At 31.8% G+C, this 24,662-nt stretch overlaps 1 long non-coding RNA gene across 1 annotated transcript; it reads right to left on the bottom strand.

The window, feature by feature from the left end:
• Nucleotides 1–6,889: 6,889 nt before the first annotated feature.
• Nucleotides 6,890–20,729, bottom strand: LOC127718269 (uncharacterized). Its single transcript, XR_007989681.1, has 7 exons — nucleotides 20,694–20,729; nucleotides 18,053–18,072; nucleotides 13,758–13,775; nucleotides 11,407–11,424; nucleotides 10,483–10,593; nucleotides 7,864–7,892; nucleotides 6,890–7,015 (listed from the first exon to the last, which is right to left on the bottom strand). It is a non-coding gene; the product is annotated as an uncharacterized LOC127718269 (long non-coding RNA).
• Nucleotides 20,730–24,662: the final 3,933 nt, after the last annotated feature.

The raw sequence follows: 24,662 nt of genomic DNA, 5'->3' as shown, positions 1-24,662 counted from the left end.
TTCATTAGGTTTTGGTTATCTAGGGTAAACATGTTTAAAATGCAGGGTTGAAAAGCAAACCAGATCAACTATTAATTTGTTTTGAAGATCAAGTTTTGAGTGTAATTTACGGCATAGACAAAGGAAAACTGATTTACAAGTCTGATATAACAATTACAAATGTAGTATATTTTTTAAGACATATATAAACTCTGTAATCGGCACAACAGAACCATCATTACAAACCATTAAACACGTTAAATAAATGTCCTGTATAAATAAGATTGTACAACTTAAATTTGTTTTTATTCCTTTTTGCAGAAAAAGTAAGTAAAAGCAGAAATATGAAAGTTCATGTCTTGGTATCTGTTAGTATTTTTGCCCTTCTAGTGTTGTACATTGGCGTTTGCCATTTTTATTGGTTCATCCGATCATCACGACCAAACAGATTAGAAATTATTCACCAAGAACATTCTTACGATGAAATAAACATAGTACCTTATGAATTGGACAGCATTCAGCAACTTGAAGGTGATGTTCATGAGCAAAGCCATGATGATAACTTTATTGACAGTAATGTTTCAAGGCGAAATGAAGCAGATAATACGAGTAATTTTACGATGCAGTTGGTATAAACCATACCAACAGACACGCATCAAAATGACTATGAAAATATGTATCAGCCAATTGTACGCGAAAAAACGACAGCCATTGTTACAGTAAAATTGAGAATGGAAATGGGGATTATTCAAAGAGACAACAACCCGACCAAAGAGCAAACAACAGCCGAAGGCCACCAATGGGTCTTCAACGCAGCGAGAAAATTCCGCACTCGTAGGTGGTCCTCAGCTGGCCCCTAAATAAAATTGTGTACTAGTTCAGTGAAAATGGACGTCACCCTAAACTCCAAAACATATAAATGAACTAAAATTTAAAAACATACAAGACTAACAAAGGCCAGAGGCTCCTGACTTGGGACAGGCGCAAAAATGCAGCGGGGTCAAACATGTTTTGTGAGATCTCAACCCTCCTCCTATAATTATGAATATTTATCTGATGGTTTGGATTAGACTTTGAATTCACATTATGCAGAAGTTACATGTATATCTGTTTCAATGTTTGGTCAACATAATTTGAAATAAGGAAATGTGAAAATTGTCAATTTAACACACGACCGTTTCCATTCATTTTTGCATTTCCTCGTTAAATGTTGAAACACAAGATTAGTTGACTAGAAGGTCAATTCCTTAGTTATATCATAGAGGAATCAAAGTCCATGTGAGTGATTCTTTGACATTGAATTGTATGAAACACATGGAAATACTAAGATATGATCAATATACTCCTTAAATCAAAATAATATTTTTCTATTATAGAATACTTTACATAGCCGGTAACTTTGACATATATGTTTTACGAATTCAGATCAATTTATTTATGTCTTTATTTCAAATGGTAAGAACGCGTTCGTTTTTTTTAAATGCAACAAATTGTATCAACACTGCAAAATACTCAAATCTAAGACTGATTTAAATCGAAAATCAGCGTGTATTAGAGTGTTAAATGGAGACATGGATAAGGTTCAGCTTAATGTTAAGTTCAAAGAAAAGGTAGAGCTTAATGTAATTAACCCAAATTCTTTGGTGTAATTTAAGGCCGACTGAAACTGTCAATGTGGAATGGGTTTTGTTCATTGGTGACTACCGTACGTTCCCTACAGTTGCTTGAATCTACGTCAATATATCTAGAAGTATGTTATTTATGAATGAACGAAACTTAAATACACAAATGCTGGTAAAGTTATTTTGAAATGACACGGTCATTTTAATCTGAACAGTTCCTGAAAGACTGACCAAGTCATGTGTAATTTTGCAGATAAATCTAAGACAAATGCGGCAAATTCAGTAATGGGCAGACAATTCGTTCGAATTAAATTAAGATCTGTTCAATCTTTGTTTAGATTGTTCAATAGCTGTATTTATCTGTGCGAAACAACAACATACTGGAATGTCTATAAAGGTACTGACCAGTACTTAATTGACTGCAAGCAAAGTGTCAGAGCAGTACTAAATATACATTATAAGAGGATATTTGAAAACAAATAACTGTATCTATTTAGAAGACTGATCGCGATTAGTTTCATAATTGTCAGATGAAAGTTAAAGTCTAAACGACAGTTTAATGCTGACATTCATCTACAAGTGATATTGCTGTGCAAAAACAAAAAATAAAATATATATTATATATTGCATATATCTACACCAAATGATCTTTTCAACTGATGGAATAAAGATCTCCCAGATGTAAATGTTTTCCATTAAATTCCACATCATAAAAGGGTCTGATTGATTTCTTTGTTTGCACTATTTAAAGTTTGTGCTTATGATAATAAGAATAGTCTTATGCGTCATGTCAAATGTACAAACTGCATTGACGACGGGTACATGCTAGTCAAATAAATCACAAATTCAGAACAGAAGAAAAATACAATTCAAAATAAACCGGCACTGTATTTCTAAAGTCCATCCGTGGATATAAAGTTCAGCGCTAGAGATCTAAAGTCCAGCGCTGAAGATCTTAATTTCACCACCGTATATCTTAGTTCCAACACTGTTGATTTCATGTACAGCGCTCGAGAACTAAAGTCAAGCGATGTAGATGTGAAGTCCTATTCTGTATACTAAGTATATACAGTATTTTTGTTGAGTCAATCTGCTAACGATTATTCCCTAGTCCTGGATGGTGACCAAAAGTCTCTTAATCAATGTTTACATTTGTTTGATAAATTTTCAAAATGTGCTGGACTTTGGTGTAATGTTGACAAAACTGAAGCTATATGGATTGGGTCAAAAAAGGGTAGTGTAGAAAAACTGTTGACAGACTAAAATCTTGTTGCGATCCTTTCTGGGAGGTTCAAACTCTTAGGTATATGGTTTGAGCTTCCTAAAGTGGATATTACTCTATGTAATTTTACAGCCAAGATTAACAGTATCAAGTCATTGCTCAATACTTGGACTTACATAGAACTAACATATTTTGGAAGGGTTGTAGTTATTAAAACTTTAGCACTTCCAATATTGGTTCAAGTTCTGACTGTCCTTCTTAACCCCACCGAAGGGGTTCTGAAAGAGATTCAGAATATATTTTTCAATTTTAATGGTAAGGAAAAACAGATAAAGTGAAGAGAGCAGTGGTAATGTCCAAACACTGTGATGGCGGTCTTAAGATGCCTAATATTTACTATTTTTGCTATAGTGTAAAAATGTCGTGACTGTATAAATTATTAGATCCACACAATTACTCCCCTTGGAAAGTTTTGCTGCTTAGTTATACACACAAATTGAGGGGGTGACAAAATTTTACACTAATTATGGATTGCTTTATTCAAAAATGTCATCCCTTTTTGGCATGATATCCTGGTAAATGTTTCAAAGTTACAAAATATAATTAAAGGTCAAAACAATACTGATATTCTGGCCCAGTCCATATGGCTGAACCCAAACATGACTTGGTGGCAAGATGATTTTGAAGTTCAAATATATTGAAAATTGTGTATTCTTTTGTTAATGAACTGGTGTCAGATAATAATACACTATTTTCATACGGAGAATTTAAAAAAAAGTATCAATACTAATTTTTTAGAGTTTTATGGTATTATAAGTGCAATTCCAAATAGACGGAAAAGTATAATAAAAGGAAGTTTTAAATTTCATAACATTGGAAATAAATTGGTAGATAAAGTTTAAAAGGAACCAAAATATTGTAAATTTTTCTATAAATTATTTTTGGAAGATAATAAAGTGTTAGCTTTATCTTCCCGTAATAAATGGGAAATAGATTTAAAAATGCAGATTGAAGATTGGAATACTATTTACTCCATGCCTTTTATTATAACCAAAAGTTCGTTTTTACAAAATTTTCATTTTAAATTTGTTCATGGGATTCTACCATGTTATTTTATTGAAACGGAACCTATGTACATTTTGTTAAAAAATCAGAGAAAATATTTTTCACACAATATTTTGGGAATGTAATTTTACACAAAATTTCAAAGTTCAACAAACTGTCGGCATTCCTATGGAAACAAACTGTGCGCCTCTCCTTGCCGATCCCTTCTTATGTTCATATGAGTCATAGTTCCTTCAGACACTTGTCATAACAAGAAGATGAAAGAAGCCAGATCATTTAATTTCACATTCAGATATATTGTTGATGTTCTTTCCATTTACAATCCAAACTTGTTTGATTGCGTTCCATTAATATATCATCCAGAACTAGTAATTAAAGAAACAACAGGCACGGCTTCCTGTGCCTCACTTTTAGACTTATACTTCGAATTCGACATAAGCGGTCATCTCATTACCAGAATCTAATACAAATGAATCGATTTTAAATTTAAAATTATCAATTTCCCTCACCTTAGTAGCAAGATACGAATTTCACCTGCATATGGGATATACATTTCCAAACTCATTCGGTATTCAGGAGCTTGCAACTGCTAGTCAGACTATAAAAACGTCACCAGTGTCTAAGATAAAAGTTAATGAACCAGGGTTATGTCAAACATGTCTCGTCCTTTTTCTAAAAAAGTTCATCGGAAGATACCAAGACCTTGTTGATAAATATTCCATATCAACTTCGCAAATAATACACAATGGTCTTGAATATAAATAATAAGATGTGGTATGAGTGCCAATGAGACAACTCTCCATCCAAGTCAGAATGTGTTAAAGTAAACAATTATAGGTCAATGTACGGCCTTCAACACGGAGCCTTGGCTCACACATAACAGCAATCTATAAAGTTTAAAAGGAACCAAAATATTGTAAATTTTTCTATAAATTATTTTTGGAAAATAATGAAGTGTTAGCTTTATCTTCCCGTAATAAATGGGAAATAGATTTAAAAATGCAGATTGAAGATTGGAATACTATTTACTCCATGCCTTTTATTATAACCAAAAGTTCGTTTTTACAAAATTTTCATTTTAAATTTGTTCATGGGATTCTACCATGTTATTTTATTGAAGGTATTTTATAAAGGGCCCAAACATGACTAGTGTAAAACAATTCATACAGGAAAACAAACGGTCTAATCTATATAAAAAAGAGAAACGAGAAACACTAATGAACCACATCAACAAACGACAACCACCGAACAACAGGTTCCTGACTTAGGACAGGTGCAAACAAATGCAGAGGATTTAAACGTGTTAACAGGCGCCAACCTTCACCCTAACCTGGAACAGTAGTGAAACATTACAACATAGAAAGACACACTATAAAATATCAATTGAAATGGCTTAACTCGATCAAAAAGACATATTAACAAAAACACGTACATATGTAAACATACACTGAACGAATAAATATGATCTATGACACAATATTAATACTATATTAATAAAAAGGGGAATTTAAAACAATGTCAAAAAGACAACTATAACCTGGGAACAAAACGGCGTCAAACAAAAATAACTTACACAGGTAAATTTAAATATGATAATTGTGTTGTTAGGAATACGGAATTATTTTTTTTCAAAATAAATAAATTTGTTGTTCATGGTAAAAGCCAAACACAATTAATAATAAAAAGTCATGCATCAGAGACTACAATCAATTAAAACACATCCAATGGATTTAGTGTTTTAACGCCATAGACATGACTTGTGCAATGCCAAAATAAAAGTATCGACAGGCAGTAGAATAGTTAGGATTTAACCTTATGATAAATATGTATCATGTTATATATACATAGAGCAAACTCTATAAAGAAAATAAACGTGGATGTGTATTTATACATCTTAAAAACAAAACATTCGAAAAGAATACAAATCTAATTATATTTTAATTTGTTGTAGTATAGATTCTGGGTACTGATGTTGTTTATCATCTTTATTACGTGTTATAGTGTTCTTTTGTTTGTCTTTGTAAATTATTACCTTAGTTTACTATTTAGTCTATTTTTTGTAATATCCCTTTGACGTACTTGTACATCATGTCGTTGTGTAATTGTGCTGTGGCAGATTTTTGTATTCTTGTCTTTCGGTTTTGCTTGTTTGCTTTGTCTGTGTGCCTTTTTGTTTTTCTGTGCTGACATATTTGTTTGTTTTTATAGTGATTGAAGTTGTAACATAGTGTTGACTTCTGTGCCCCTATTTTCTGACTGTTTTGCCTATTGTGTGTCTGTTTGTTTTGTTCACACATTGTTGTCAATGTGGTGGAATAATGTGCGACTGTCATACAGGTGGAAGGTTTGGCCAGCTATGGGACCAGGTTTGGTCCACCGTTTTCTTCTTGGGAGAATGCCTGTGCCAAGTCGGGAATGTGACAGTTGTTATCCATTAGTTTGGTGTGTTTGGGCTTTTGGTTTTGCTTTTGGTAGTGACTGTCCGTTTTGAGTTTTCCTCGGAGTTCGGTATTTTTGTTATTTTACTTTTATGTCCACAACTATGAAAAGAATCAAACCAAACAAGGAAATAAGAAAATCAACAGAATGATAATCCGCAGTCATCATGAAACACAACACAAACAATCATAGACGTAACAGCAAGAATTCCACTTCAAAATGAGGGCATGGGAACTGTTAGAAATTCTGTTGCTACATATGTTGCCAGTTCAAAGTATTCATTAAGTTTGGCAATAAGTCTCCTTTTGGCGAAGTCACATTATGAAATTAAATCACATGTATCAAAGGCTACAATATTTGTACGTTTCTTTGTCAACTTTTAAGACGGACATAACGGGCAAGTTCAAGCAATCACAGTTTTCAGTGTGAAGCTGTATGATAGGAAAGAGTTATGATAGCTGTCTAATCAAATGAACAAATAGATAGTTTGCCATATAAAAAAGTTGAATAAGCAATCTCTTTGAATACATCTTCAATTAAAAAAAAAAAGACAGACATCATAAAACATCTAGGTTTTATTTGAAACTGACGAAAAAATTATTTTGTAGGTTGGTTGGTTAAATCGAATCCACATATGGTTATGTCCCAAACAAAACGAACAGTCATATCAGAATCGTCCAACCTATACCTGTAAAAAAATAATAAAACATTCAATAGTTCATTTCAGATATTTAAGTTCCGAAATGTACACTTGATGTTACCACGAACATGTCAATTAAAACCGATCAGAACATCCTTAATGCAGTACTGTATCTGACTCGGCCTTACTGCTCCTGTTTAATAATAGTGCTATCAAAGTCATATCCAAATTAGTAAGATGTTTACATTTAAAGATAACATATCCCAGTGAACATAAAGCAACAAATACTACCGACACTAGAAGGTCCAATTAATATCTTTATATTCTCTGCGAAACTTACACAGGACGACCTCAAAATAGAATACATGACAAACGTGATGATTTCAACTTTTAATTGTCAACTTCCCATTTTTCAAAGGTAACTTACCATCTGCCAATCGTATGGCGTTTACGAATCTTTATTTTTACGTTACGTCCATGCATATTACATTACCAGGTGTGCTACTTAAACAAAAACTACTTCAACAGAGTTATGAAGTGAAATCGACAGTACACAAGTTTTACGATCACTATCTAGAATTGGTTGACTGATACTGTGCATGTGTCTCAACATACATGCGACATGTTTCCATGGTCTTAATCATTATAAACCAGAAGAGCCGTTTGGTCTATAACGTTAACGATTGTGTCGTCTTCCAGATGTGATATTTTTACTGAGTGTGGATTTGCATGGCGGGTAATGCATCCATAGCAAGTGAAGCTTACCATGTCATAGCACGGATATTATCCTTTGGGCTCCATTCATTCTTGAAAAGAGGTGATCCAGTACTGTTGTAATGGTTTAAGTTAAAATGAACGTAATGTAGAGAAATCTAAAAAAAAAAGTCATAGCTTACCTCGCTCAAAAGGACGTCTCTTTTACTTCCTACAAACAGAATCATAAAACATTATTCTATAGAAAACTTAAAACATAATGCATCTATGTAAACAAAATTAATAATCGAATTATTACAAACTGGAATTACGTGCATAGACATATGAAACCGGATATTAGCAACTAAGCAAATATTTCCGATAACACGAGGCTCATTAATTTTAAATGAAAACAAAAATAATAATAACGAATCAGTTATCACAGGAAATATATTTTAATAATACCTGCAATACAATATCAAAACAATAATCAAAAGTGGTTTGAGAAATAATGAGAGAGTCGTTTACTTTTTCGATAGATTTCTATAAAATTGGTGTGGGTCTTGTTGGCTGGGTGCTATAAGTAGTCCAACTACTGTATCAATAGCCAGTCAACAATGAGGTTCACTGGACTCCAATCTTAATTAACTAGGAATGTCAGTTTTCCCACCGAAGGTCGATGATTTTCTTCGGGCATTTCAGCTTCCTCCGCCAATAAAAACTGACCACAACAAAATAGCACAGTTGTTCTGAAAGTGGCGTTTAACATCAATCAATCAATCAATTATTCTATAAAATTGAGTTGCCAATCTTTGTTATTATTTGTCCGTTTATCCTCAATTCAAGATATATTTTTTTCCGTTACTAAAATGAGATAATGAATATTCAAATTTGAAAAAAAAAATGAAAAAGCAATCAGTCTACCAGCTTAATCATTGTTAATCTAAAAACGTTCTCATGGATGTTTTTGCAGTAAGTATATTGTACGTGTGTTGGGCTGTTAGTTGTCGAGCCTACCAAAATCCAATCCCTCGGTACAAGCATAGAAATATGGATATTGTTTGATTGAATTTTGCTGTTATTCAATTTTGTAAATCATTTCTAAGTAAAAAATAAATCTCTCTCATGTAAATCTCTGATCGAAATGCTGAAATATAAGTACCGTTAATTTTATTATAGTTTTAGTTTATACATCATCAATGTTTTCTACCTTAAAGATGTTCGCTCCTCTTGTTTTTTAATTTTTGCCAGATATTCGGATTTATCCATGAAGTGTCATTGCAAATTTTGCCCGCTAACCCCTGCTTTTTTCATATTTTATTAAATATAGTTTTAAAAGCTATATTTGAAAATATGATAACATCCTTGTATTTTTTTCATAGTTTATGAAAGAAAAAATGCCAATGTAAAATCTATGAAAAATCTAAAGAGAATCACGTCCCGCCAAATTTTCAAGGGCTTATATTTTTAAAAGATGCACACAGACTCTTATTTTTTTCTGCTTTTTTAGTTCATTTATATGTCTACCATCAAGTTATAAGTCTTATTGTTATTTTGAAACAGTAGCGATCATCCTTAATCTTCTAATGAATGATTTCCGACAAGGTTCGTATCGAAAAATCATGTGACTTATGTTCCCTGTTATTACAAAAATGTAAGACATTTCAACAAAAATCAATAATTTTCTGATTGCAATGAATTTTGTATATTAGTTGAATCTATTTTTAGAGTATCGTGCGACTTTAGACAGTTTGTAAAATTCATATATCATGAATTTCGGATAAAAAAAAAATAAAAAAGCGAATGTAGGAATCAACGATTGTAAGCAGTTAGACATCGCTAGTTTAGATTCAGATGCTGGTACGTGTACGAATTATTTTTTGTGGTGATTTTTCAACTTTAATTTGAATGCATTCAATATAAGTTCAATAATTCTGGTGAATCGATTCGCCATGTATGCGACATTAACTGTTTAAACTTAAAAACAAACTTAGACAATTGTTCACGCGCGAAAAAAAGCACACTGCTGTCTCCTTTCCGCTACTGAAATCGTAAAAATTCAACTTGACTTAAGGTTGATGGAAAGGGGAATGAGGTGTCTAAATTAAAATCGAAATTTTTTTTTTTTTTTTTTTTTTTTTTTTTTCGTCGAAGTGTTATTTATATAATGCGTTTTCCAAAAAAATTAAAAAAAGTATGGGTCACGGGCCTTTTTTCAAGCTACAGGTTGTGCACAATTGTCAAATGTTATAGAGATTCTGCATTGAAAACCCAATCTCGTGTGATATAAAGAAAACTGAAAGATAGAATTGTAAGATAAAATATAAGAAGATAGCTCTTATAAGTTAATTTCAGAAATTAAATTTAGAAAAAAATACATTATCGGAGTTATATCCCCTAATATGTAAAAGTTGGCAATAATTGAATCAAGCAATATATAATCGATATTTATTAAAAAAAAAAAGAAATCGTAAAAATATATGAAAACATAATTTTCTCCATTTATATGACAATTCTTACAAATAAATTATATTCTACCATCGAAATTTGTACATTTCTTTAAAGTTCTAGACGGATTGTTTCTGCTGTTTTACAATCCCAGATTGCAGAAGACAATCGAAGTACCTGAAATGTAAAACAGCGAAAATGACAAATGAATAAGGTCCAAATATGCCCTCGTTTTCAAGATTGAATTTCATACTCGTCTGTGCTAATCATTACATGACTATTGTCCCAACAAATAAATGCTTTAAATGACATGATAGAACATTTTTGTATCTATTTTGGAGAAAATTGCGTATAAACCACACAGGTATATTCACCTGATATTGGTGTGCATTCACAAATCACACGGTTGTTCTTGAAATCTTCCTCTGTACACTCACGGATTTCCTGGCCGGATGGACATGCCATAAAGCATTTCGAACAAGTTCCTGAAAGTATATATTACTTAAAGTAATAAGCAAAACATTACATATTATGAGATCAATGATCTGTAATTCTAATTTTGTATATAACCCATAGCCGGATGAATAGATATAATATAATGCACGCATAAGTTAAATTGATTAGCACAATTAGACCAGTAATATGAGTTGCTTTTGTTTGTACGTCAATCATTTTTGAAATCACATTATTTGTAGCTTCATTTGCAACAAAGGAATTTTACACTTGAATGATTGAAAAAACATATGAGAGAAAATTTTCTCTTTCTTTTTGTTAGTGAGTTACAATATTTCACAATCTTGACATTTAAATGTTCGATTTCTCTACATGCTCGGTAAGCTCTGGTGTTGATAACATCTTGATGGAGGAATGTCGTTACCTACTCGCATAAGAGGCAAATCGATAGGAAAAATAACTTACCCCCAGATAATTGTTACAAATTTTAGTTGATATTAAACAAAATTCATTATTTGATTAATAAAGATGTAAGATGCTTTCTTGTAATGTTTAATTTACAGGTCATTTAAAAAAAATATATAAACCCTTCCGGAGCACCTAAAGTCACTTCAGGTTTTGATGCGAATCTGAATGATCCAGATGTGTTACCCAAGATTTAATTCTTTTCGGAGATCATTTACGTTTTGTTGTTGGCTTTTTTTCTGCATTTTCTGTGTATATTGATATCACACACACAAACACACACCTCCATCGTCCCTCAACAAAGATAATTCGGTCTTCTAAGTACATTGTATAACTGAAATTATTTTAATTAGGCATATCAACATAAATCTCAAACTTACCTATTATAACTTTGCTCTCTACAGACAGAAAAAAAAAAAAACATGTGTTATCTGTGTAAGCAGAATGACGAATCATAGTATTACGAACTTACTATAACAACTTTTATTAAGCCGTGTAAATTCAAAAAGTTTAAAATGTATTTTCATTCCTTTTACCTAAAACTATGAACATATCACAGGTTCCAATTACAGTCCAAATGGCTTGTTTGGTATCCGTGTCAACTCACTTTGTATTTCCTACTTATTTAATGTATTGTTTAATATGTCTTCTCTGTATATGTAGTAGATTAAAGCGTCTCGAAAATAAAACATAATAGCAAATCAACAGCCAAGTTGCAGGTTACAAACGGTCGCTAGCACCCTTGACAAAATTACTAAAAAAATATGTCGAACTAGTGACGTTTATTGGTGTATACCTATTGTCTATTCATTTTAAAAACTGTTCAAATATTTAGATACATCAACGATGATTGCAGCAGAAAACAGAGAGAGAGAGAGAGAGAGAGAGAGACAGAGAGAGAGAGAGAGAGAGAGAGAGAGAGAGAGAGAGAGAGAGAGAGAGAGAGAGACAGAGAGAGAGAGAGAGAGAGAGAGAGAGAGAGAGATGGGAATTTTTTTTACATTTTAACTTTGCATTTAACAAAGGAAAATGTATGTCAGGCGAATCGTAGAATCTGTTGATAAGTTCCAATTCTATCTCATATTGATACAAAATATTCGGGCTAAATGCACAAACTATAAGAATGCACAAACTGATGTCTTTATTTTTAATAAACATTACTATGTTCGTGTGATTTGTGTGTATTTTAATGTCGATCAAGCTGAGTTTGATTCTTACAAGCTTCCACAAATCTAGGCGTTGTCAAGAGGATATATTGCCTAACTCAGACAAATGTTTTCCATCGGAACGGCAAATCCTTGCTCGAACTCCCTAATGACACATAAAATCATATGAACAGTATATATGAATTTGATTTGAAAATGTCATAAACCAGATAATTAACCCGTTTGTTTTAGGCTAATGCTTTTATGAATAACTCTGTTATAAACAGTTTTGAAAGGACCTTTTGGATTTACTGTATTTTACAAAAACTAACTATCTTTTTACATATTTTGTGCAGCTTGGAAATACCCCATTTAAGGTGAAAATCACTCACAACATTCCTGATGACACGCGTGATATTAGAGGCAAGAGTAGTTATCGATATTCAAATTTCAAAAAATTCATCAAGATACAAATCAAGTTGAAAAACAAAAATTGATGGAACTGCATTCCTACAAAAGGAGCAAAACTGGGAGCGTCGACAGGGTAATCGTCTCATGCTTAAAATGCATAACCGCCATGCCAAGCTTCATTCAATATACATGTCACAATCGGAAATAGGACACACACACGGTATTTTAACTGATCAAACAACTATTCTTGTATCTAAGGATTTAAGACTGCGAAAATATGTCTATATTATAAAGAATAAAAGAAAAGCACGTAAAAAATACTAAAGTACTTCTAATCACTGTTGCAAAACATAATAGTTTGAATTCTTATATCAAAAAAGTTCAACTTCACAAAGTAAAACTGGGGTTAGAACTGTATGATACTTGCCCACTTATTTTCCGCTACAGAATTTGATCAGTTTAACAATGATATTTAATGTCAGCAGATGGATTTTGACTTGTGCACTAAGAAATACCTTTGAGAACGAAACGTCAACCGGCTTTGACATCGACCCATTGTTTTAAATCCCCATTAAAGACACGAGGCTCATCATTTTGTACGCCAGGCGCTATCCAAGAATGATTTTGCTCACGTATCAACACAGTAAAATTGAAGAGCAAAAGAACATTGAAAACCATTTTTTCTTAAATTGGCCACATTTGGCAAAACAGGGATTTTTTTTGGTATAAAGAAACAATAATTATACTAATTAATTACTATACAAATCGTTTGCTTCTTATACTCAATTTGTTTATCAACTATACAGTTTTGAGGGATCTTGATAGTGAAGATACAACATTTCTTGGGTCAGCAAAATCATAACATTCGTTTACATACATGAATGTTTGTGTACAGTCTTAAGCGATACAAGCAAGAAAACGTACTATGATGATGATGATGATGGATTGGTAACCAACGTCCAGTCGCAAATATAACATATTATATAATACTAAAAACGACAGCATGTTTATGTAATATGAATATGTACCCTCCTTTACAAGACTTATAAAGTACAAATTAAGTTATATATACTTTTATCACAATAATATGAACATATTTTAAAATAATTTTAGGATTTCTTATGATTACTAATTAACTGAATAAAAAAGAAACCCCAACAAAAAAAGATACTTACCGGGTTCAGCTCTTTTCACTGCAAAAATAAAAATATTAACAACATTCACATGTTAAACTATTCAATCGTCTACAGACCATTAAATTTCTAACTTTCCTTACAGATGACTAATTAAGATGTCAGTTATATTGAATGAGAAAAATGCAATTTCCCATAGGAACTACTTTTACGACTAAAACTGTATTACGTTTACTATGATGTTTCGTTAAGAATGATATCCTTGAATGTAACGTTCATATGCACTACTAGTTCTTTCAAAGGTCAAAACATAGGGCTGTGCGTCATACTCTCAATACCTTTATACAACGAACTTCTAGGAGTTTTAACTGGTACACTTACAAATCATTTTTTTTAATCTCGCCAGTGTAACTTTAAAACAAATCTAGGCAATTGTTCACGCCGAGATGGATTGTTTCTGCTGTTTTACAATCCCTGATGGCGGATGGCAACCGATCTACCTGAAATGTAAAACAGCGTCATTAGCAAATGAATAGGTCCGAAAATGCCCCCGTTTTCAAAATTGAATTTCTGACTCGTCTGTGCTTATGACTATATTACTATCTTCCCAACGAATACATGCAAAAAATGACATTGCAGAAATTTTTCTATTTTGAGAAATGTGTGTGTAAACCGCACGGATAAATTACACCTGATATAGGTACGCATTCACAATGCACACGGTTGTGCTTGAAATCATCTTCTGTACAATGTCGGATGTGCTGACCGGTAGGACATCCAATAAAGTATTTCCCACAATATCCCGAAAGTATATATTACTTATAGGGAAAACGGTACTATTACATTTTCCCAGCATTAGGTTGGTCTTTTGTGTACCCAAGGCAGGTGAAGGAAGTCAACTTAGGAGCGCTGTGATTGGATGTTAGGGTACAATATATTTTTTTATTTATCTATGAATAACTGCAGTGTGTATATTTACAATATAAATTTTGAAACCTATTGAAATATTTTCTAGAGAATTATTCGAAAAGACTTCAAAAATTTCATAAATTTGGTGTAAAATGACGGTGGGCATGGATAACATTAACAAGCTCCATTGGAAGTTGGTCATGATACTATTTGGCTTCAATTTTCAAAACAGAATAATAAAGTACTAACACCACACATAACTGTTTTATCGGGGTTTTTATTATAAAAAGTGGTAAATTTAGAAAATGTTAGTATTGTCGCCTATGGCAGAATAAATAGTACCGTTTTCCCTATACTGAAGATAGCAAGGGAAATCAAAATCAATCAGACTTCAGTTAAAGTAAACTATTTTGAAGCTTTTGGTTAGTACATTTGATTTTTATCACAAAGAATAGAATTTTTTCACTGAGAACAATACTGTGTTGAGAGAAGTGCTGAGTCATCATAATAAGTCAAATTGATGGGTACTGATATAAAACTTTATTCTAGGATTTCAATATTAACTATATTGTATAAAATGCACCAAACTATAGTTCTTTTGTATTTGTTTTCACCTTTCGCAATGATTAATTCAATCGGAAACACCAGAATTCAAGTCGCGACAAATATTTTTAACTGAAATATTTGCCTTTTTTGCTGTGTAATTCCCTAAATGTATCACTTGGGTATTTCTGTAGACATAATCTATTCAAATGGGAAATTGTCTGGTTAAGTTTGTACTGTTTATGGAGTAAGGCAACATTTGGTCATACTAGAAGCATTTTCAGTGTTAAAATTGTCCATTTAAGGAAAAAAGAGGCCCACTTGAGGCTAAATTTAGATAGAATTTATACTCTCCTGTGTAAAGAATTGGTCATATTCTTGGCAATTCATGCAGCAAATATTTCAATAGTGCTTCATTTTGTATTTTCTATCTTTTATTATATCAGGCATATATAATTTTTCATTTTCTACTGTTTGAAAGGACTTTTGTTGGAAATTAATACTCCAAAGGGACATAATTCAGCTTTTTCATAGATTAATACAGGCAACAAAGGCAACTTTACAGCTGAGTATTTTGCATATTTAATGTTGAAAGTGTCTAATATCTTTGTTCTCATCATCTCAAGACAGAATAATGGATTTTATAACAAGCTCTGCAATTTTGAACCACAGTATGGCATATACTAAAGCATGGAATGGAGATTAGTATGAAAAATCTTGAGTTTGTGCTTATGTTGTAAATTTTAGATGAAATGAATACAAATTGAATGGAACTGTTATTTTTATCTGTTTAAATGGAACTGTTTATTATTCTTTTTAAATAAGATAAGATATGATTGGATACAGGTTGTTTATTAAGCCTTATCTGAAAGAAGTAGAGAAAGAGGTAAACCAGCATGTAGGGGTGGGGACATTAAATGATTCATGTTTCTTTAAGTAATGGGAACATACAAGTATTTATTATAGCCAAGGTTTTCACAATAACCCAGTATTGCATTAATGGTGTCAAAAGAATTCTTTATATCTTTATGTCACAGTATAGGGAAAACGGTACTATTACATTTTCCCAGCATTAGGTTGGTCTTTTGTGTACCCAAGGCAGGTGAAGGAAGTCAACTTAGGAGCGCTGTGATTGGATGTTAGGGTACAATATATTTTTTTATTTATCTATGAATAACTGCAGTGTGTATATTTACAATATAAATTTTGAAACCTATTGAAATATTTTCTAGAGAATTATTCGAAAAGACTTCAAAAATTTCATAAATTTGGTGTAAAATGACGGTGGGCATGGATAACATTAACAAGCTCCATTGGAAGTTGGTCATGATACTATTTGGCTTCAATTTTCAAAACAGAATAATAAAGTACTAACACCACACATAACTGTTTTATCGGGGTTTTTATTATAAAAAGTGGTAAATTTAGAAAATGTTAGTATTGTCGCCTATGGCAGAATAAATAGTACCGTTTTCCCTAAAGTAAAGCATTATATATTATGAGATCAATAATATGTATTTCTAAATTGGTAGGCATTTTGATATGACAGTTAGCTAGGCGGTTAGATAAAATAAAATGCACGCATAAGTTAAATTGCACAGTACAGTTATACCGGTTATATGAGATGCTTTTGTTTGTACGTTAGTCATTTATGACATCACATTACTTGTAGCTTTATTGGCAACAACGGATTGTTACACAAATGCGACGGTTGTGCATGTAATCTTCCGCTATACAGTCACGGATTTTCTGGCCGGATGGGCATCCCTTAAAGCTTTTCGAACACGCTCCTGACAATATATATCACTTAAGGTAATAGGCAAAACATTATATATTATGCGATCAATAATCTGTAATTCTAAATTGGTAGGCATGTTTATATAACACATGGCTTATTCAAAACTAATAATAATGTGCTAGTTTTGAACATTTGTGAACATTTCAGTTTTTAACTGCATTGGTTTGTATGTGTATTCAGTATTATTTGTATATATTTACTCTATATCAGAATTAAAGTGTTCATAACTGGGAATTTTTTTCCATTCCCTCAGTAAAACAATGAAAGCAATTTCACAACCAGTGTGTAAAAGCTTGAGAAAATGGAATTTCTGCAACCATAGTACACGTTTGTACTATAGAATTTCAAACAGACTCGTAAAATATCATACATTGCACATACGATAATGATCGAAAAAAGCGGAAGGTTTAAGATCTTGAAAAAAATGATTAAATCATTCCATATGTTGATGTTTCTGTGCTAAACAAAGAACCTCGTCAGCTGAGGCCTTCAATTATATGTTTTATGATTTGTGTTATTGATGGAATTTGATGTTGATTCGGGTCTTTGGTTATCTGTATTAATTTGTTTGTGGACTCTAGACATCTCTGTGTTCCGTGGAGGCCGTCCGAATAAAGATAATTCAATTTGATCGTTTAACTATATTATCAGAGACTTCCAGTGAAAATTCCTCACTTGGCACGAATGGCTTCAGAATCACTTCTTTTTGTTGCAAAGGTCATCGGTAGATGTACAGGATGCTTATATATAGTTTCATAGCAAAATTGATAAACCGATCATTACTCTAGAATAATCATAACACATCATGTCTAAAATATTTGCTGTTCAGCTGATGACAACGTAAGATGTGAAATATGTGCTAGGCAAGATTTGTTGAAGAATCCACACTGACCTTAATTGTCCTTTTTTAATTTTAATTTAAATATTCAATTTATTCAATTTATTCCATTTTTTCTATTTGTTGTTTTTTAATGTTGTCATTCATTTTATAACTTAAAGTTTTACCCTTATCTTATTCGTATTTATAGAAATAGTGATGTATATCCTTCCTTCAAAATTATGTTTTTTTTTTAAATATATATCTTACCTATACTACGCTTCTCTATCCTGAAAAAAAGTCAAAGGCATTTCATATAGACTCGATGAAAATTAAACGCTTCTATACACTATGGGGGCGGACAAAGTAAATGCGCATCAAACCAACCAGTAATGTATAAATATAGATGAATCAAACAACTAAAAGGAACAAGCTCATAACATCGAAAGTCATAAATTTTTTTTTCGCACGCAACATCGTTATGATATCATGACAAACAAGTTTATTAAAAACAAACTATGATAACTAAACGTCTACCCCATTCAGATTATAATTGTAACAGAGATTTCCTTTCACTGTATGGTAAAGTCTTTATTGATTTAAAAATTTCACACATTTTTTAGTAACTTCTATCTGCAATTTGGACTTATTGAGCTATATGTTATTGAACAAATGAACTGTTTTTGTATGTCCAATTTAGTCATAAGCTCATGAAACATCCAGGTAGTTATATTTTCTTGCATTTCAAATGTTTGGGTTTGTGCCTTACTTATTACCATGGTAACTCCATAAACGCGTTTCTGACATACCAAACTTATAAAGTAATTTCAGGCACTGGGTCAAAACCGCTATTGGTGAAACTGTTAGTCCCCGAAGGTTATATCAGCTCCGTCGTCAGAGCTTTGGTACTGGCAGGAATTATACTTTTCCTTAATTTACCGTTGATAAGGTAAGAAATTATTATGAAGCTAAGGCTCAAATTTTCTCATGCAAAGTTCACCGTAGTTAAATTGTGGCTGATCGCTTTGTGTCTCTTATGGTCATAATCGCTGATCACGTATTCAAACGCACCATGACTATAAACTCCAATTGGTATTTCAAAACCGATTTCAACTAATAAATAAATCATTTTTTTCCATGCTCAAATATGAATTGAGGACACATCCAACGGATTAAGGGTAAAAGAAGTCATACTAGTTCTCAGTTTGAGAAAAAAAAAAAAAACGTGACCCTTTACAATGCCAAAATATAAGTATCGACAGTTACATGTAGTGTTCATAACTGTACAGCATTACATATTTTGTTTTATTTCGATTTATTTAAACCACAATCAATCTTAGTACAGATAAGAACAATGTTCAAATGTTTAGTTGAAAACCTTTAATAATAAGTTTATGCAAAGAATTTATAAGTCTACATAGATCGTATCTTAATTTGCGGTTTCAATGTTAATAAATAAGAGGTAAAATATCCTTGAAATAAGGATTTTACAGGTAAAGCAAAATGTTCCAAACCAAAATCTTTAGAGTTGTATTTATGACAGAATGTTATAAACGTTTTAAGTAATTTGTAGTAACAAAGTCCCTGACTTTATGATTTACAAGTTATGCATAGATTATGTATATACATATTTAAACAATTTTTTATTTTTATATCAAATTAACTTCACAATGGAAGAAAAAAAAAACACATCAACATTATATGGAATTCAGAGAAATTCTGATGAAATTGTTTTTACTGCTACGTGAATCGTTTGGGTTTCTGTCTCATTGACGTATTACCAATATATCCTATACTAATAGGAACAATTATTGCCATCAAAATTAAATATGCTGTGTATGATGTCAAGTAGGGTATAGTAGCTGTCAAACTTTCCAAATTTTTAACACTTTCATAAGGATAACAAATAAAACAATAATAACCTATATCAAGTTTCTGACCAAAATTTATTAAACTGATTTCATTAAATATATATTTTCAGACTACTGCTATTCAATTTTCTTATTAAAATGTTTCCACAGAGGTTTTACGCTGGACTGTTATTAAAGCCAACAACAAAAAGTATAACACAAAAATCAGAACACCAAAGAAAATTTGAAGAAGGGAAAGTCCATAAAAACTGACAAAATCGCTCACTAATAACCACGGAAGGAGCGAAAAAAACATCGTCGTACTCCTGACTTGTTCCTAAGAAAATTGTGGGTTAAACCTGGTTTAATAGCTAGCAAAACCTCTCACTTCAGTGATAGATGTTTATAATTCCGTCATATTGTAGCAACTGGGTGAGCAAACAAATTATACATAATAATGTGACTTCAATTGGGATCCAACAGCCAAAATTGTGTAACATGTGTAAACATACGCAACAGTTATACAAAAAACTGACTGAAACATTTAAACAAAAAAAACAAATAATTCTAACAAAAACACCAACAAAAATGTTGATTTACATTTGACACAGTTGTTAATTAAAACAGTTTTTGTAGTTGATAGTATAAGGACAAGGCGCCGGTGAGAAAGTTTTTGTAGTTGCTAGTACATATCATATAGTAAAAATTAAGTAAAATAATCACATTCAAGGGTAAACATAATGGAAACAACAATGTAAGAACCTCTTGAGTCAGAATCGAAGCTCAGGACCCACCTGCTCCAGGAACGTCCAAATTCGACAAACCGATAGCAGGATGTAAACAACCGCGTCACGTCAAATGTCATACGAATAAGAGCAAAATTTTAGCAAGAACACAAATAAAAGAAAACTGTAAAGTAAATAAAAAGATACACAACTTACGGCACCTAGAATCTATAACTCTCACACACACACACACACACACAAACACACACACCTTTTACAGTCTACTTTATAAGGTATATACAATATGATTTATGAAATACTAATGAATGTTCATACCTTGCATCCAGTAAGCTTCTTCCAAACACCTGAAATTTTAAATACATACTGTATATTATGTTTTGCTTTAATATACAAGAGTTCAATAATGTTTAAAAATTAAAGCTTCTTCTTTAAGATTGACAGATATATCTTTGCACAATTGTTTATACAAAAAATTATTCTAGGCAAAGCAAAAATAGATATGTCTTACGATTAACTTTGAGTCTCGAATCAGTAACAAAGACATCAGATCAGTTTAAGAAGTCCAATGGGAGCTTAATTTTCAAGACATTTTTATTTTGAAAGCCTTTAAATTAAACACAAAAACATAAACAAAAACAAATCAGCTTTATTTTGCCGGATGATTCCATTTCAGCATTTTGTATGAACAAATGATTGTGACTATTAGTATGTGTGATTGGTTATTTAAGACGATATATAAATGATGATGACACTTGTATTCGATATGCTTTGTTGGACGCCAACTAGAAAGCTTTAAAGAAATGAGTTGTTTGTTAATGAATACAAATCATAAAACTGAGGACAAGTACACTTTCTCTGGGATATTAGCTAATCACGACGCAACGATAGACAATGATAGATGTATTCATTGTGCAAATTATATCAATTAAAAATGATAATCTTTAAATATGGCGAAAACGATATTCAAAAGATATATTTGTTCGAAGTTTTTTTTTTAAAGGTACTTTTTTTCTAAAACATTGTGATATTTTGGGTTTCTTGGGCAAACTGTTAAGTTAAATTTCATGTAAATGGCAATATTGATAAAAAGAAATATGGGTAATCGGCAATGAATTGACACCATCACGACAAAAATACCCAAAGTACGTCAAGAATGCATCATAGAGTCTTCGATAAAAGACAAGTGTCCACACAATATTTCAAGATTTAAAGGATGTTCGCCATCTGTTTTTGACTTTTTGTCAGATATTCGGAATCCTTTAGTGTTATCTGTATGACTGTATGTAGTGCAAATCACAATTTTGCCCACTAATCCCTACTTTTCTTTATATACTTTTATTACATATAATTAAAACATTTATTTTTTAAAATCTCATGAAATCCTTGTTATTTTTTCTTAAATTTTGAAAGGAAAAAGGTGCCGATGTTTAATGTATCTAGAAAAATCTAGATAGAATAATTTTTCGCCAAATTTTCAATTAGTTCTATCTCAGTAATAAGGACACGATCCTGTCATTTTTTCTATTTGTTTAGTTCTAATATTTATATACAATAAATGTATAACAGTCTTTTGTAAAGATTGTTATTTTCTAAACAGAGGAGCGAACATCCTTAAATCGTATCTGAGTTTATGAAAGTTGTCAATTAAGTAATAACAAATATCTAAGATATAACGTCCTTACCCAATTCTTGAAATAACGAAAATCATATCTGAAGGTATCAAAATAGTCAGACAAGCAGTAAATATGAGAATCAAACAATCTTGACAAGAACAATACAAAAACATCTACATACCTGAGATACAAGTACAATTATGACCGTTGAAAACAGGAACCGGGACATGTTGTCTACAGATTGAATATTTTATAGAATGATTTGCTGAATCTACTTGGATACTTTTATACCAACGATTTTATTGTCAACTTTAAAACAAACCACCAGAAGGAAAATAATATTACAAGATAAAGTTTCCTTCGGCTTAAACTATTATAAACAATTTTCTACATTACACATTTCGGTAATATGTTATTGATGCAAAATGCTATGGAGCTATAAAAATGGCATATTATTAATTCATTTTTTTTTCTAATCGAATTTAAATAAAAAAATGTTAAACAACTGTTACAAATCGAGGCAATGAAACTGATTTAGGATAACGGACTTGTCTTTTTACTTTGTAATAATTATAATCTGGTTAAATGAAGACTTGAATATATTTCTTTTTTTATCTTTTCAGATATGTTTTCATTATGTTATTGTTTGGTGTTTTTTTTTGTGGGGGGATGGATGGGTGGGGGGTTTGAAAAAAAAGGTTGGATCAAACGGAAGAAAATTTAAATTTTTTTAAATAATAATAATTAGACGGTTTTTTTTTAAACTCAGATACATGTACCACAAAACCTTATGATTGACATCATTGTTACTGTGTTTGATGTACACGGTCCTGTCAGGTTTAATTAGGGACATTAAGTTAAAGATTCGCGGCATGAATTTGAAATGAAAACGGCCACGAAATATAACCTGGGTAAGCTTCTTTATTAGTTTAACAGTCAATTGATAATTTGATTTCAAAATCCTATTTAGATTATTCATTCTTTGCAGTCGTCGTTTTACATCAAATTTATAACAGCTCAGAAGCCTTTCTGTATTAATAACAATTTCTGTCGCATTGCTTTTTAGAAAGAACAAAATAACCGTTTAAAATTAAAATTAATTTTCTTTTGAATTTCAGAATGGGGACTTTAAAAAAAAACACATTGTTTTAACATCTTGAACAGTATTCTTTTTTTAAATCCCTTTTGATAACTAATCAAACATTCAATGGAATGATAGTCTGTTGAAATTAACCTTGTTTCATTTACACCGTATTGCCAGAGATTGATGACCTATACCGCCGCTTCAAACATGTCAGGAAATGACAAAATCCTTCACCCCGTGAATTTTCAATCAAATTTTTCAAATCTTAGATTTGAATATTCAATGATTCTCGGGAACAGCTTTAATATTTTCCGAAAAAGCTTGGTCGACATCAAATGAAAAACAATTTGGAAAGGTACACAGTTAAAGTAACATTCTATACCATTCTCAATGAAAAAAAAATGATGAAGTTCATTGTGAGTTATTTAAATCGAAAAGAAAATTGAAACCACAATAATAGTCTAAAAGCGTAAAAGTCAACATCATTTACATATTTATATATCAAGATTATAAGTATGTAAATAAGTCAATCAGTACCAAAGAAATTGAATATTGAAAACTTGTGTCCCTTTGTTTTTTAATACATTCTTGACTTTAAGAGATTGGAAAATTGTATTTGTAAACAATAAAAGATCCTTTACAGAGCTAACGATACTTCGATAAAATATCGAACATGTATATATTCCTGTAACACTTGGCCTTCAATGTTCACGTCTGTTTTAAATAAAAATTAACGCTGAGATAAAACTGTAAATATAAATATGTAGGACTATGTACCGCAATGTTACTCCGAACTACGATTGTCCATGGAAGAACGATGGTTTGAGGCTAAAGTGTGTTTTTCATCACACTGAAGTGCGATGGTGACATTGTAACCCTGTCTTGTTGATAGCTTCACCAAAGTACGTTGGTGGTTACGGCACTGATGCTGAAGAGTAATAGATTATATAAGTATCTTTTTCTTCGTTTCGTAGTTTGGCAGAAAAATATTGTATTGCACGGTTCATCAAGACTAAGCGTAGTCACGTGTTTTTGAATGACCAATTGTCAAGGTTTTTTATGGGTTGGCGCCAAATGTATTGTCTTGTATTAAGGTCTTCATTCTAGCCGTGGCCGTAAAACATAGAATTAACACCAAGATCATCAAAAAGATTAAAGAAGCCCAATTTAACCTACAGGACAGCCCGATGCAGAACGAACAGATAAAATCAGCAACTCAAAGAATTAGTGAAGGTATTTATTTACTAAGACACAGGCAAAAACTTGTGAAGATGGCTGATCAGTCAGAAAGTGGGGGGAGGACGGTAGAGGAATACCAGACGAATAGTCTAGCTGATAATTCAGAAGACGAGAAAAGAATACGCAGAGCTGAAGTTAGAGCTGCACAGAAAATTAAGGCGGAGAGACAAACAAAGAAGAGTAGATTTAACCTTATTTCGCACCCCACTTCAACCAGATCGTGTGCACCAATACATGTTCAGATATCTTTACCTGTACACGGACCAGGAAAATGCTACGAATGTGGAAAACAAGGTCATTGGCGTAAAAATCATGCTGCAATGTCAATGAAGCAGAACTTTGATAAGA

The sequence above is a fragment of the Mytilus californianus genome, unplaced genomic scaffold, assembly GCF_021869535.1.
Source record: "Mytilus californianus isolate M0D057914Y unplaced genomic scaffold, xbMytCali1.0.p SCAF_10, whole genome shotgun sequence".
Classification (NCBI taxonomy): domain Eukaryota; kingdom Metazoa; phylum Mollusca; class Bivalvia; order Mytilida; family Mytilidae; genus Mytilus; species Mytilus californianus.
This window is presented reverse-complemented; position numbering and strand designations above follow the sequence as displayed.